Below are 15903 nucleotides of genomic sequence, written 5' to 3' on the forward strand. Positions count from 1 at the left end.
TTATATGCATGTTTTTTTACTAATTTTTATGATTAGCACTTATATATGTTTTTACTTCTCCAAGCACTTATGTTTTTATATGTTTTCATCTTTTAGCACTTACCTTTCCTTCCCCAAATTTTAATTCCAAATACACCCCTCCATCTTAGTATTCTCTTATTTCACAACTTACTCTTATTCAGCTTTTCGTTAAGATAAATTCATTTTATATAAAATAAAAATTATCCTCTCAGTTATACTACAGATGGTCTTTTAATGTTTTTTTTTTTTTTTTTTTTTTTTTTTTTTTTTTTTTTTTTTCTCTATAAAACTTAATAATAATGTTATAAAATGTATATCTTATATTATTAGATAAACTCAATTATGATCTTAATATATGTATATACATACTTTATTTTACTTATTTATTTACCCCGGGTTTTTTTTTTTTTTTTTTTTTTTTTTTTTTTTTTTTTTTTTTTTTTGCACCCCCCTATGGTGATCCGCATGGTCACAATTGGGACGGTTCCCAGCTCCCCCAAACAGAATTGTTTTATATTAGCTTATGTTGTTTATTCACTCTATTTATATATTTTTTAACTTTTTATTATTTTTATTTTATTTGCTGGGCCCGTCCCCTTTTATAAATTCAATTGAAGCAGGTCCCTCTCTTCCTTCTGCCCGATGCTCTGCCTGGGGATCGAACCCTGGTCCCCGGTGGGAAAGACCACTTCTCTCTCCATTCCTCCACTCATTCTGTCAGATCAGTAGGCCAGTGCACAGTATTTTAACACAAACCCATAACCCCAACCCCAACCCCAACCCTAACCCTAACCCTAACCCTACCCTAACCCTTATTCTAAATCCTAAACCTAACCTCACCCCAGACCCAAACCCTAAACTTAACCTAACTGGATTATAAGCCCTAACCCTAACCAATGTCCCACACCTAATTAATCCTAAAAATATCATACATAATTGGGGAATAAATAAATAAATAAATAAATAAATAAATAGAAATATATAATTTCATAATTAAGTTAATAAAAGACATAGATATATACAGGGTGGGATACTTTAATTTAGCAATTTAAGGTTAAAAAATGCTTAATTTGGCAATTTAAGGTTAAAAATACTTGATTTGGCAATTCAAGGGTTAAAAAATTAAATTTCATAAATAACAATTCATATACATCATTTAATTCAGGATATTCATTCAATAAATACAGGGATTAAAAAATTACACAAGGAATTCATTTAGTTTGGCATTTATGGGGTTAAAACTGAAAGAGCAAGAAAAAAAGAAAAAAACCAAGTGAATTTGAGTTTCAGAGAAAAAGAAAGGGGAGGGCATAAAAGGAGCACAGTGCTTCGAAAGCTCACTTTGCTTTCAGACTTCAAGCTGACAGCATTGCTCCACAGCCACTACAGCAAGCCAGTGACAGTTTTTTGTGTGCCTGACCTGAAGAAGACCTTATCAGGTCGAAACGTCGTCACCTTTTTGTTTATTTTGGCACACCTTCCTTTGTTGTTTATTAAAAATAGTAAAAAACAGATTTTGATTTCATTTTATTAGAAAAACATTTTATTTTTTGGCTTTTTACTTTCCATATTTGGGGAAAGTGTTTTTAGTTGTTTGTTTTATTTTATTTTTCATTTAAAACAAAAAAATACAAAAAAATACAAAAAACAACACAAAACAAAAAATACAAAAAAACATAAAATGGATGACTGGACGGTGGTGCGTTACGGGCGGAGACGCCAACGCATCCGCCAACCAGCTTGGGGCCAGGGAGGTTGGGGGTTCCAGGGATGGAAGGACCGTGCTCCTCCTGTCTCCTACGGGAGACAGGTTCAGTTCACCCACCCTAACCCTACGGAAAAGTTTGTCCAAAGTCCACAAGTTTGGTGTCTACGGACTCGGCTCGTCACGCTGAGTAACATATGTCAGCCCCAGCCTTCTGAGTCGCTCCCTTCCGAAGGGTCATCTCTCATATGCTGAGGTGCCACACCATTAAGACTAGTGTGAATGTCGCAACGGAAAAGTTTGTCCAAAGTCCACAAGTTTGGTGTCTACGGACTCGGCTCGTCACGCTGAGTAACATATGTCAGCCCCAGCCTTCTGAGTCGCTCCCTTCCGAAGGGTCATCTCTCATATGCTGAGGTGCCACACCACTAAGACTAGTGTGAATGTCGCAACGGAAAAGATTGTCCAAAGTCCACAAGTTTGGTGTCTACGGACTCGGCTCGTCACGCTGAGTAACATATGTCAGCCCCAGCCTTCTGAGTCGCTCCCTTCCGAATGGCCGCCATGGGAGGTCTCTCATATGCTGCCGGGAGACACGGTTAAATTCTGTGTTTTAATAATTTCCGAAAAATTTTCTCGAAAGTCCACAAATTTGGTATCTACGGACTCGGCTCGTCACGCTGAGTAACATATGTCAGCCCCAGGCTTCTAAGTCGCTCCCGTCGGAAGGGATGCCTCATTAAACGTGTCCGAGGCCCGCTTGCTGCGACGAAAAATTTTGTCAAAAGTCCACAAATTGGGTGTCTACAGACTCGGCTCGTCAAGCTGAGTAACATATGTCAGCCCCAGCCTTCTGAGTCGCTCCCTTCCGAAGGGTCATCTCTCATATGCTGAGGTGCCACACCATTAAGACTAGTGTGAATGTCGCAACGGAAAAGTTTGTCCAAAGTCCACAAGTTTGGTGTCTACGGACTCGGCTCGTCACGCTGAGTAACATATGTCAGCCCCAGCCTTCTGAGTCGCTCCCTTCCGAATGGCCGCCATGGGAGGTCTCTCATATGCTGCCGGGAGACACGGTTAAATTCTGTGTTTTAATAATTTCCGAAAAATTTTCTCGAAAGTCCACAAATTTGGTATCTACGGACTCGGCTCGTCACGCTGAGTAACATATGTCAGCCCCAGGCTTCTAAGTCGCTCCCGTCGGAAGGGATGCCTCGTTAAACGTGTCCGAGGCCCGCTTGCTGCGACGAAAAATTTTGTCAAAAGTCCACAAATTGGGTGTCTACAGACTCGGCTCGTCAAGCTGAGTAACATATGTCAGCCCCAGCCTTCTGAGTCGCTCCCTTCCGAAGGGTCATCTCTCATATGCTGAGGTGCCACACCATTAAGACTAGTGTGAATGTCGCAACGGAAAAGTTTGTCCAAAGTCCACAAGTTTGGTGTCTACGGACTCGGCTCGTCACGCTGAGTAACATATGTCAGCCCCATCCTTCTGAGTCGCTCCCTTCCGAAGGGTCATCTCTCATATGCTGAGGTGCCACACCATTAAGACTAGTGTGAATGTCGCAACGGAAAAGTTTGTCCAAAGTCCACAAGTTTGGTGTCTACGGACTCGGCTCGTCACGCTGAGTAACATATGTCAGCCCCAGCCTTCTGAGTCGCTCCCTTCCGAATGGCCGCCATGAGAGGTCTCTCATATGCTGCCGGGAGACACGGTTAAATTCTGTGTTTTAATAATTTCCGAAAAATTTTCTCGAAAGTCCACAAATTTGGTATCTACGGACTCGGGTCGTCACGCTGAGTAACATATGTCAGCCCCAGGCTTCGAATTCGCTCCCGTCGGAAGGGATGCCTCGTTAAACGTGTCCGAGGCCCGCTTGCTGCGACGAAAAATTTTGTCAAAAGTCCACAAATTGGGTGTCTACGGACTCGGCTCGTCAAGCTGAGTAACATATGTCAGCCCCAGCCTTCTGAGTCGCTCCCTTCCGAAGGGTCATCTCTCATATGCTGAGGTGCCACACCATTAAGACTAGTGTGAATGTCGCAACGGAAAAGTTTGTCCAAAGTCCACAAGTTTGGTGTCTACGGACTCGGCTCGTCACGCTGAGTAACATATGTCAGCCCCAGCCTTCTGAGTCGCTCCCTTCCGAAGGGTCATCTCTCATATGCTGAGGTGCCACACCACTAAGACTAGTGTGAATGTCGCAACGGAAAAGATTGTCCAAAGTCCACAAGTTTGGTGTCTACGGACTCGGCTCGTCACGCTGAGTAACATATGTCAGCCCCAGCCTTCTGAGTCGCTCCCTTCCGAATGGCCGCCATGGGAGGTCTCTCATATGCTGGCGGGAGACACGGTTAAATTCTGTGTTTTAATAATTTCCGAAAAATTTTCTCGAAAGTCCACAAATTTGGTATCTACGGACTCGGCTCGTCACGCTGAGTAACATATGTCAGCCCCAGGCTTCTAAGTCGCTCCCGTCGGAAGGGATGCCTCGTTAAACGTGTCCGAGGCCCGCTTGCTGCGACGAAAAATTTTGTCAAAAGTCCACAAATTGGGTTCTACAGACTCGGCTCGTCAAGCTGAGTAACATATGTCAGCCCCAGCCTTCTGAGTCGCTCCCTTCCGAAGGGTCATCTCTCATATGCTGAGGTGCCACACCATTAAGACTAGTGTGAATGTCGCAACGGAAAAGTTTGTCCAAAGTCCACAAGTTTGGTGTCTACGGACTCGGCTCGTCACGCTGAGTAACATATGTCAGCCCCAGCCTTCTGAGTCGCTCCCTTCCGAAGGGTCATCTCTCATATGCTGAGGTGCCACACCATTAAGACTAGTGTGAATGTCGCAACGGAAAAGTTTGTCCAAAGTCCACAAGTTTGGTGTCTACGGACTCGGCTCGTCACGCTGAGTAACATATGTCAGCCCCAGCCTTCTGAGTCGCTCCCTTCCGAAGGGTCATCTCTCATATGCTGAGGTGCCACACCATTAAGACTAGTGTGAATGTCGCAACGGAAAAGTTTGTCCAAAGTCCACAAGTTTGGTGTCTACGGACTCGGCTCGTCACGCTGAGTAACATATGTCAGCCCCAGCCTTCTGAGTCGCTCCCTTCCGAATGGCCGCCATGGGAGGTCTCTCATATGCTGCCGGGAGACACGGTTAAATTCTGTGTTTTAATAATTTCCGAAAAATTTTCTCGAAAGTCCACAAATTTGGTATCTACGGACTCGGCTCGTCACGCTGAGTAACATATGTCAGCCCCAGGCTTCGAAGTCGCTCCCGTCGGAAGGGATGCCTCGTTAAACGTGTCCGAGGCCCGCTTGCTGCGACGAAAAATTTTGTCAAAAGTCCACAAATTGGGTGTCTACGGACTCGGCTCGTCAAGCTGAGTAACATATGTCAGCCCCAGCCTTCTGAGTCGCTCCCTTCGAAGGGTCATCTCTCATATGCTGAGGTGCCACACCATTAAGACTAGTGTGAATGTCGCAACGGAAAAGTTTGTCCAAAGTCCACAAGTTTGGTGTCTACGGACTCGGCTCGTCACGCTGAGTAACATATGTCAGCCCCAGCCTTCTGAGTCGCTCCCTTCGAAGGGTCATCTCTCATATGCTGAGGTGCCACACCATTAAGACTAGTGTGAATGTCGCAACGGAAAAGTTTGTCCAAAGTCCACAAGTTTGGTGTCTACGGACTCGGCTCGTCACGCTGAGTAACATATGTCAGCCCCAGCCTTCTGAGTCGCTCCCTTCCGAAGGGTCATCTCTCATATGCTGAGGTGCCACACCATTAAGACTAGTTTGAATGTCGCAACGGAAAAGTTTGTCCAAAGTCCACAAGTTTGGTGTCTACGGACTCGGCTCGTCACGCTGAGTAACATATGTCAGCCCCAGCCTTCTGAGTCGCTCCCTTCCGAAGGGTCATCTCTCATATGCTGAGGTGCCACACCATTAAGACTAGTGTGAATGTCGCAACGGAAAAGTTTGTCCAAAGTCCACAAGTTTGGTGTCTACGGACTCGGCTCGTCACGCTGAGTAACATATGTCAGCCCCAGCCTTCTGAGTCGCTCCCTTCCGAATGGCCGCCATGGGAGGTCTCTCATATGCTGCCGGGAGACACGGTTAAATTCTGTGTTTTAATAATTTCCGAAAAATTTTCTCGAAAGTCCACAAATTTGGTATCTACGGACTCGGCTCGTCACGCTGAGTAACATATGTCAGCCCCAGGCTTCGAAGTCGCTCCCGTCGGAAGGGATGTCTCGTTAAACGTGTCCGAGGCCCGCTTGCTGCGACGAAAAATTTTGTCAAAAGTCCACAAATTGGGTGTCTACGGACTCGGCTCGTCAAGCTGAGTAACATATGTCAGCCCCAGCCTTCTGAGTCGCTCCCTTCCGAAGGGTCATCTCTCATATGCTGAGGTGCCACACCATTAAGACTAGTGTGAATGTCGCAACGGAAAAGTTTGTCCAAAGTCCACAAGTTTGGTGTCTACGGACTCGGCTCGTCACGCTGAGTAACATATGTCAGCCCCAGCCTTCTGAGTCGCTCCCTTCCGAAGGTCATCTCTCATATGCTGAGGTGCCACACCATTAAGACTAGTGTGAATGTCGCAACGGAAAAGTTTGTCCAAAGTCCACAAGTTTGGTGTCTACGGACTCGGCTCGTCACGCTGAGTAACATATGTCAGCCCCAGCCTTCTGAGTCGCTCCCTTCCGAATGGCCGCCATGGGAGGTCTCTCATATGCTGCCGGGAGACACGGTTAAATTCTGTGTTTTAATAATTTCCGAAAAATTTTCTCGAAAGTCCACAAATTTGGTATCTACGGACTCGGCTCGTCACGCTGAGTAACATATGTCAGCCCCAGGCTTCGAAGTCGCTCCCGTCGGAAGGGATGTCTCGTTAAACGTGTCCGAGGCCCGCTTGCTGCGACGAAAAATTTTGTCAAAAGTCCACAATTGGGTGTCTAACGGACTCGGCTCGTCAAGCTGAGTAACATATGTCAGCCCCAGCCTTCTGAGTCGCTCCCTTCCGAAGGGTCATCTCTCATATGCTGAGGTGCCACACCATTAAGACTAGTGTGAATGTCGCAACGGAAAAGTTTGTCCAAAGTCCACAAGTTTGGTGTCTACGGACTCGGCTCGTCACGCTGAGTAACATATGTCAGCCCCAGCCTTCTGAGTCGCTCCCTTCCGAAGGGTCATCTCTCATATGCTGAGTGCCACACCATTAAGACTAGTGTGAATGTCGCAACGGAAAAGTTTGTCCAAAGTCCACAAGTTTGGTGTCTACGGACTCGGCTCGTCACGCTGAGTAACATATGTCAGCCCCAGCCTTCTGAGTCGCTCCCTTCCGAATGGCCGCCATGGGAGGTCTCTCATATGCTGCCGGGAGACACGGTTAAATTCTGTGTTTTAATAATTTCCGAAAAATTTTCTCGAAAGTCCACAAATTTGGTATCTACGGACTCGGCTCGTCACGCTGAGTAACATATGTCAGCCCCAGGCTTCGAAGTCACTCCCGTCGGAAGGGATGCCTCGTTAAACGTGTCCGAGGCCCGCTTGCTGCGACGAAAAATTTTGTCAAAAGTCCACAAATTGGGTATCTACGGACTCGGCTCGTCAAGCTGAGTAACATATGTCAGCCCCAGCCTTCTGAGTTGCTCCCTTCCGAAGGGTCATCTCTCATATGCTGAGGTGCCACACCATTAAGACTAGTGTGAATGTCGCAACGGAAAAGTTTGTCCAAAGTCCACAAGTTTGGTGTTACGGACTCGGCTCGTCACGCTGAGTAACATATGTCAGCCCCAGCCTTCTGAGTCGCTCCCTTCCGAAGGGTCATCTCTCATATGCTGAGGTGCCACACTATTAAGACTAGTGTGAATGTCGCAACGGAAAAGTTTGTCCAAAGTCCACAAGTTTGGTGTCTACGGACTCGGCTCGTCACGCTGAGTAACATATGTCAGCCCCAGCCTTCTGAGTCGCTCCCTTCCGAATGGCCGCCATGGGAGGTCTCTCATATGCTGCTGCCGGGAGACACGGTTAAATTCTGTGTTTTAATAATTCCGAAAAATTTTCTCGAAAGTCCACAAATTTGGTATCTACGGACTCGGCTCGTCACGCTGAGTAACATATGTCAGCCCCAGGCTTCGAAGTCGCTCCCGTCGGAAGGGATGTCTCGTTAAACGTGTCCGAGGCCCGCTTGCTGCGACGAAAAATTTTGTCAAAAGTCCACAAATTGGGTGTCTACGGACTCGGCTCGTCAAGCTGAGTAACATATGTCAGCCCCAGCCTTCTGAGTCGCTCCTTCCGAAGGGTCATCTCTCATATGCTGAGGTGCCACACCATTAAGACTAGTGTGAATGTCGCAACGGAAAAGTTTGTCCAAAGTCCACAAGTTTGGTGTCTACGGACTCGGCTCGTCACGCTGAGTAACATATGTCAGCCCCAGCCTTCTGAGTCGCTCCCTTCCGAAGGGTCATCTCTCATATGCTGAGGTGCCACACCATTAAGACTAGTGTGAATGTCGCAACGGAAAAGTTTGTCCAAAGTCCACAAGTTTGGTGTCTACGGACTCGGCTCGTCACGCTGAGTAACATATGTCAGCCCCAGCCTTCTGAGTCGCTCCCTTCCGAATGGCCGCCATGGGAGGTCTCTCATATGCTGCCGGGAGACACGGTTAAATTCTGTGTTTTAATAATTTCCGAAAAATTTTCTCGAAAGTCCACAAAATTGGTATCTACGGACTCGGCTCGTCACGCTGAGTAACATATGTCAGCCCCAGGCTTCGAAGTCGCTCCCGTCGGAAGGGATGTCTCGTTAAACGTGTCCGAGGCCCGCTTGCTGCGACGAAAAATTTTGTCAAAAGTCCACAAATTGGGTGTCTACGGACTCGGCTCGTCAAGCTGAGTAACATATGTCAGCCCCAGCCTTCTGAGTCGCTCCCTTCCGAAGGGTCATCTCTCATATGCTGAGGTGCACACCATTAAGACTAGTGTGAATGTCGCAACGGAAAAGTTTGTCCAAAGTCCACAAGTTTGGTGTCTACGGACTCGGCTCGTCACGCTGAGTAACATATGTCAGCCCCAGCCTTCTGAGTCGCTCCCTTCCGAAGGTCATCTCTCATATGCTGAGGTGCCACACCATTAAGACTAGTGTGAATGTCGCAACGGAAAAGTTTGTCCAAAGTCCACAAGTTTGGTGTCTACGGACTCGGCTCGTCACGCTGAGTAACATATGTCAGCCCCAGCCTTCTGAGTCGCTCCCTTCCGAATGGCCGCCATGGGAGGTCTCTCATATGCTGCCGGGAGACACGGTTAAATTCTGTGTTTTAATAATTTCCGAAAAATTTTCTCGAAAGTCCACAAATTTGGTATCTACGGACTCGGCTCGTCACGCTGAGTAACATATGTCAGCCCCAGCCTTCTGAGTCGCTCCCTTCCGAAGGGTCATCTCTCACATGCTGAGGTGCCACACCATTAAGACTAGTGTGAATGTCGCAACGGAAAAGTTTGTCCAAAGTCCACAAGTTTGGTGTCTACGGACTCGGCTCGTCACGCTGTGTAACATATGTCAGCCCCAGCCTTCTGAGTCGCTCCCTTCCGAATGGCCGCCATGGGAGGTCTCTCATATGCTGCCGGGAGACACGGTTAAATTCTGTGTTTTAATAATTTCCGAAAAATTTTCTCGAAAGTCACAAATTTGGTATCTACGGACTCGGCTCGTCACGCTGAGTAACATATGTCAGCCCCAGGCTTCGAAGTCGCTCCCGTCGGAAGGGATGCCTCGTTAAACGTGTCCGAGGCCCGCTTGCTGCGACGAAAAATTTTGTCAAAAGTCCACAAATTGGGTATCTACGGACTCGGCTCGTCAAGCTGAGTAAATATGTCAGCCCCAGCCTTCTGAGTCGCTCCCTTCCGAAGGGTCATCTCTCATATGCTGAGGTGCCACACCATTAAGACTAGTGTGAATGTCGCAACGGAAAAGTTTGTCCAAAGTCCACAAGTTTGGTGTCTACGGACTCGGCTCGTCACGCTGAGTAAATATGTCAGCCCCATCCTTCTGAGTCGCTCCCTTCCGAAGGGTCATCTCTCATATGCTGAGGTGCCACACCATTAAGACTAGTGTGAATGTCGCAACGGAAAAGTTTGTCCAAAGTCCACAAGTTTGGTGTCTACGGACTCGGCTCGTCACGCTGAGTAACATATGTCAGCCCCAGCCTTCTGAGTCGCTCCCTTCCGAATGGCGCCATGGGAGGTCTCTCATATGCTGCCGGAGACACGGTTAAATTCTGTGTTTTAATAATTTCCGAAAAATTTTCTCGAAAGTCCACAAATTTGTATCTACGGACTCGGCTCGTCACGCTGAGTAACATATGTCAGCCCCAGGCTTCGAAGTCGCTCCCGTCGGAAGGGATGCCTCGTTAAACGTGTCCGAGGCCCGCTTGCTGCGACGAAAAATTTTGTCAAAAGTCAACAAATTGGGTATCTACGGACTCGGCTCGTCAAGCTGTGTAACATATGTCAGCCCCAGCCTTCTGAGTCGCTCCCTTCCGAAGGGTCATCTCTCATATGCTGAGGTGCCACACCGTTATGACTAGTGTGAATGTCGCAACGGAAAAGTTTGTCCAAAGTCCACAAGTTTGGTGTCTACGGACTCGGATCGTCACGCTGAGTAACATATGTCAGCCCCAGCTTCTGAGTCGCTCCCTTCCGAAGGTCATCTCTCATATGCTGAGGTGCCACACCACTAAGACTAGTGTGAATGTCGCAACGGAAAAGATTGTCCAAAGTCCACAAGTTTGGTGTCTACGGACTCGGCTCGTCACGCTGAGTAACATATGTCAGCCCCAGCCTTCTGAGTCGCTCCCTTCCGAATGCCGCCATGGGAGGTCTCTCATATGCTGCCGGGAGACACGGTTAAATTCTGTGTTTTAATAATTTCCGAAAAATTTTCTCGAAAGTCCACAAATTTGGTATCTACGGACTCGGCTCGTCACGCTGAGTAACATATGTCAGCCCCAGCCTTCTGAGTCGCTCCCTTCCGAAGGGTCATCTCTCATATGCTGAGGTGCCACACCATTAAGACTAGTGTGAATGTCGCAACGGAAAAGTTTGTCCAAAGTCCACAAGTTTGGTGTCTACGGACTCGGCTCGTCACGCTGAGTAACATATGTCAGCCCCAGCCTTCTGAGTCGCTCCCTTCCGAATGGCCGCCATGGGAGGTCTCTCATATGCTGCCGGGAGACACGGTTAAATTCTGTTTTAATAATTTCCGAAAAATTTTCTCGAAAGTCCACAAATTTGGTATCTACGGACTCGGCTCGTCACGCTGAGTAACATATGTCAGCCCCAGGCTTCTAAGTCGCTCCCGTCGGAAGGGATGCCTCGTTAAACGTGTCCGAGGCCCGCTTGCTGCGACGAAAAATTTTGTCAAAAGTCCACAAATTGGGTGTCTACAGACTCGGCTCGTCAAGCTGAGTAACATATGTCAGCCCCAGCCTTCTGAGTCGCTCCCTTCCGAAGGGTCATCTCTCATATGCTGAGGTGCCACACCGTTATGACTAGTGTGAATGTCGCAACGGAAAAGTTTGTCCAAAGTCCACAAGTTTGGTGTCTACGGACTCGGCTCGTCACGCTGAGTAACATATGTCAGCCCCAGCCTTCTGAGTCGCTCCCTTCCGAAGGGTCATCTCTCATATGCTGAGGTGCCACACCACTAAGACTAGTGTGAATGTCGCAACGGAAAAGATTGTCCAAAGTCCACAAGTTTGGTGTCTACGGACTCGGCTCGTCACGCTGAGTAACATATGTCAGCCCCTGCCTTCTGAGTCGCTCCCTTCCGAATGGCCGCCATGGGAGGTCTCTCATATGCTGCCGGGAGACACGGTTAAATTCTGTGTTTTAATAATTTCCGAAAAATTTTCTCGAAAGTCCACAAATTTGGTATCTACGGACTCGGCTCGTCACGCTGAGTAACATATGTCAGCCCCAGGCTTCTAAGTCGCTCCGTCGGAAGGGATGCCTCGTTAAACGTGTCCGAGGCCGCTTGCTGCGACGAAAAATTTTGTCAAAAGTCCACAAATTGGGTGTCTACAGACTCGGCTCGTCAAGCTGAGTAACATATGTCAGCCCCAGCCTTCTGAGTCGCTCCCTTCCGAAGGGTCATCTCTCATATGCTGAGGTGCCACACCATTAAGACTAGTGTGAATGTCGCAACGGAAAAGTTTGTCCAAAGTCCACAAGTTTGGTGTCTACGGACTCGGCTCGTCACGCTGAGTAACATATGTCAGCCCCATCCTTCTGAGTCGCTCCCTTCCGAAGGGTCATCTCTCATATGCTGAGGTGCCACACCATTAAGACTAGTGTGAATGTCGCAACGGAAAAGTTTGTCCAAAGTCCACAAGTTTGGTGTCTACGGACTCAGCTCGTCACGCTGAGTAACATATGTCAGCCCCAGCCTTCTGAGTCGCTCCCTTCCGAATGGCCGCCATGAGAGGTCTCTCATATGCTGCCGGGAGACACGGTTAAATTCTGTGTTTTAATAATTTCCGAAAAATTTTCTCGAAAGTCCACAAATTTGGTATCTACGGACTCGGCTCGTCACGCTGAGTAACATATGTCAGCCCCAGGCTTCGAAGTCGCTCCCGTCGGAAGGGATGCCTCGTTAAACGTGTCCGAGGCCCGCTTGCTGCGACGAAAAATTTTGTCAAAAGTCCACAAATTGGGTATCTACGGACTCGGCTCGTCAAGCTGAGTAACATATGTCAGCCCCAGCCTTCTGAGTCGCTCCCTTCCGAAGGGTCATCTCTCATATGCTGAGGTGCCACACCATTAAGACTAGTGTGAATGTCGCAACGGAAAAGTTTGTCCAAAGTCCACAAGTTTGGTGTCTACGGACTCGGCTCGTCACGCTGAGTAACATATGTCAGCCCCAGCCTTCTGAGTCGCTCCCTTCCGAAGGGTCATCTCTCATATGCTGAGGTGCCACACCATTAAGACTAGTGTGAATGTCGCAACGGAAAAGTTTGTCCAAAGTCCACAAGTTTGGTGTCTACGGACTCGGCTCGTCACGCTGAGTAACATATGTCAGCCCCAGCCTTCTGAGTCGCTCCCTTCCGAAGGGTCATCTCTCATATGCTGAGGTGCCACACCATTAAGACTAGTGTGAATGTCGCAACGGAAAAGTTTGTCCAAAGTCCACAAGTTTGGTGTCTACGGACTCGGCTCGTCACGCTGAGTAACATATGTCAGCCCCAGCCTTCTGAGTCGCTCCCTTCCGAATGGCCGCCATGGGAGGTCTCTCATATGCTGCCGGGAGACACGGTTAAATTCTGTGTTTTAATAATTTCCGAAAAATTTTCTCGAAAGTCCACAAATTTGGTATCTACGGACTCGGCTCGTCACGCTGAGTAACATATGTCAGCCCCAGGCTTCTAAGTCGCTCCCGTCGGAAGGGATGCCTCGTTAAACGTGTCCGAGGCCCGCTTGCTGCGACGAAAAATTTTGTCAAAAGTCCACAAATTGGGTTCTACAGACTCGGCTCGTCAAGCTGAGTAACATATGTCAGCCCCAGCCTTCTGAGTCGCTCCCTTCCGAAGGGTCATCTCTCATATGCTGAGGTGCCACACCATTAAGACTAGTGTGAATGTCGCAACGGAAAAGTTTGTCCAAAGTCCACAAGTTTGGTGTCTACGGACTCGGCTCGTCACGCTGAGTAACATTATGTCAGCCCCAGCCTTCTGAGTCGCTCCCTTCCGAAGGGTCATCTCTCATATGCTGAGGTGCCACACCATTAAGACTAGTGTGAATGTCGCAACGGAAAAGTTTGTCCAAAGTCCACAAGTATGGTGTCTACGGACTCGGCTCGTCACGCTGAGTAACATATGTCAGCCCCAGCCTTCTGAGTCGCTCCCTTCCGAAGGGTCATCTCTCATATGCTGAGGTGCCACACCATTATGACTAGTTTGAATGTCGCAACGGAAAAGTTTGTCCAAAGTCCACAAGTTTGGTGTCTACGGACTCGGCTCGTCACGCTGAGTAACATATGTCAGCCCCAGCCTTCTGAGTCGCTCCCTTCCGAATGGCCGCCATGGGAGGTCTCTCATATGCTGCCGGGAGACACGGTTAAATTCTGTGTTTTAATAATTTCCGAAAAATTTTCTCGAAGTCCACAAATTTGGTATCTACGGACTCGGCTCGTCACGCTGAGTAACATATGTCAGCCCCAGGCTTCGAAGTCGCTCCCGTCGGAAGGGATGCCTCGTTAAACGTGTCCGAGGCCCGCTTGCTGCGACGAAAAATTTTGTCAAAAGTCCACAAATTGGGTATCTACGGACTCGGCTCGTCAAGCTGAGTAACATATGTCAGCCCCAGCCTCTGAGTCGCTCCCTTCCGAAGGGTCATCTCTCATATGCTGAGGTGCCACACCATTAAGACTAGTGTGAATGTCGCAACGGAAAATTTGTCCAAAGTCCACAAGTTTGGTGTCTACGGACTCGGCTCGTCACGCTGAGTAACATATGTCAGCCCCAGCCTTCTGAGTCGCTCCCTTCCGAAGGGTCATCTCTCATATGCTGAGGTGCCACACCATTAAGACTAGTGTGAATGTCGCAACGGAAAAGTTTGTCCAAAGTCCACAAGTTTGGTGTCTACGGACTCGCGGCGTCACGCTGAGTAACATATGTCAGCCCCAGCCTTCTGAGTCGCTCCCTTCCGAAGGGTCATCTCTCATATGCTGAGGTGCCACACCATTAAGACTAGTGTGAATGTCGCAACGGAAAAGTTTGTCCAAAGTCCACAAGTTTGGTGTCTACGGACTCGGCTCGTCACGCTGAGTAACATATGTCAGCCCCAGCCTTCTGAGTCGCTCCCTTCCGAATGGCCGCCATGGGAGGTCTCTCATATGCTGCCGGGAGACATGGTTAAATTCTGTGTTTTAATAATTTCCAAAAAATTTTCTCGAAAGTCCACAAATTTGGTATCTACGGACTCGGGTCGTCACGCTGAGTAACATATGTCAGCCCCAGGCTTCGAATTCGCTCCCGTCGGAAGGGATGCCTCGTTAAAAGTGTCCGAGGCCCGCTTGCTGCGACAAAAAATTTTGTCAAAAGTCCACAAATTGGGTGTCTATGGACTCGGCTCGACAAGCTGAGTAACATATGTCAGCCCCAGCCTTCTGAGTCGCTCCCTTCCGAAGCGTCATCTCTCATATGCTGAGGTGCCACACCATTAAGACTAGTGTGAATGTCGCAACGGAAAAGTTTGTCCAAAGTCCACAAGTCCTCACACACCAAACAAAGGGCGTGTTCAGAGTGGTATGGCCGTAAGCGAGAGGGAGCGCGACAAATACCCTCTTTAAACATGATGATCATGTCCTTCATGCACGAAGCTACGTGTTTATGTCTTGCGCAGGAGCCTTTCCTTTTCAGCGTTTGCTTGTTGCTTTGGCTCTCAACATGTCAACTTTGTAACATTTTAATACAAAAGTGTCTTTACATTGTGATCTGTGCTGTCCCCAAAAGTGCAGCCAGGTGCAGAGTAACAGGTTGTTGAAGCAGGAGCAGCAGCGTCCTCTGCTGATTGCAAAGAGATGCGAAAAAGCTTACAGCACCTGGTATTCCCAGGCGGTCTCCCATCCAAGTACTAACCAGGCCGACCCTGCTTGGCTTCCGAGATCGGACGAGATCGGGCGTGTTCAGAGTGGTATGGCCGTAAGTGAGAGGGAGCGCGACAAATACCCTCTTTAAACATGATGATCATGTCCTTCATGCACGAAGCTAGGTGTTTATGTCTAGCGCAGGAGCCTTTCCTTTTCAGCGTTTGCTTGTTGCTTTGCCTCTCAACATGTCAACTTTGTAACATTTTAATACAAAAGTGTCTTTACATTGTGATCTGTGCTGTCCCCAAAAGTGCAGCCAGGTGCAGAGTAACAGGTTGTTGAAGCAGGAGCAGCAGCGTCCTCTGCTGATTGCAAAGAGATGCGAAAAAGCTTACAGCACCTGGTATTCCCAGGCGGTCTCCCATCCAAGTACTAACCAGGCCCGACCCTGCTTGGCTTCCGAGATCGGACGAGATCGGGCGCGTTCAGAGTGGTATGGCCGTAAGCGAGAGGGAGCGCGACAAATACCCTCTTTAAACATGACGATCATGTCCTTCATGCACGAAGCTACGTGTTTCTGTCTAGCGCAG

The 15903-nt window shown here is 48.3% G+C and overlaps 2 non-coding genes across 2 annotated transcripts; both read right to left on the minus strand.

The window, feature by feature from the left end:
* Positions 1 to 15313: 15313 nt before the first annotated feature.
* Positions 15314 to 15431, minus strand: LOC130168632 (5S ribosomal RNA). The gene has a single exon (XR_008827647.1). It is a non-coding gene; the product is annotated as a 5S ribosomal RNA (ribosomal RNA).
* A 270-nt stretch (positions 15432 to 15701) lies between these two features.
* LOC130168431 (5S ribosomal RNA) lies at positions 15702 to 15820 on the minus strand. The gene has a single exon (XR_008827455.1). It is a non-coding gene; the product is annotated as a 5S ribosomal RNA (ribosomal RNA).
* Between the last annotated feature and the right edge of the window lie 83 nt (positions 15821 to 15903).

This window comes from Seriola aureovittata, chromosome 4 (assembly GCF_021018895.1).
Source record: "Seriola aureovittata isolate HTS-2021-v1 ecotype China chromosome 4, ASM2101889v1, whole genome shotgun sequence".
Lineage (NCBI taxonomy): Eukaryota > Metazoa > Chordata > Actinopteri > Carangiformes > Carangidae > Seriola > Seriola aureovittata.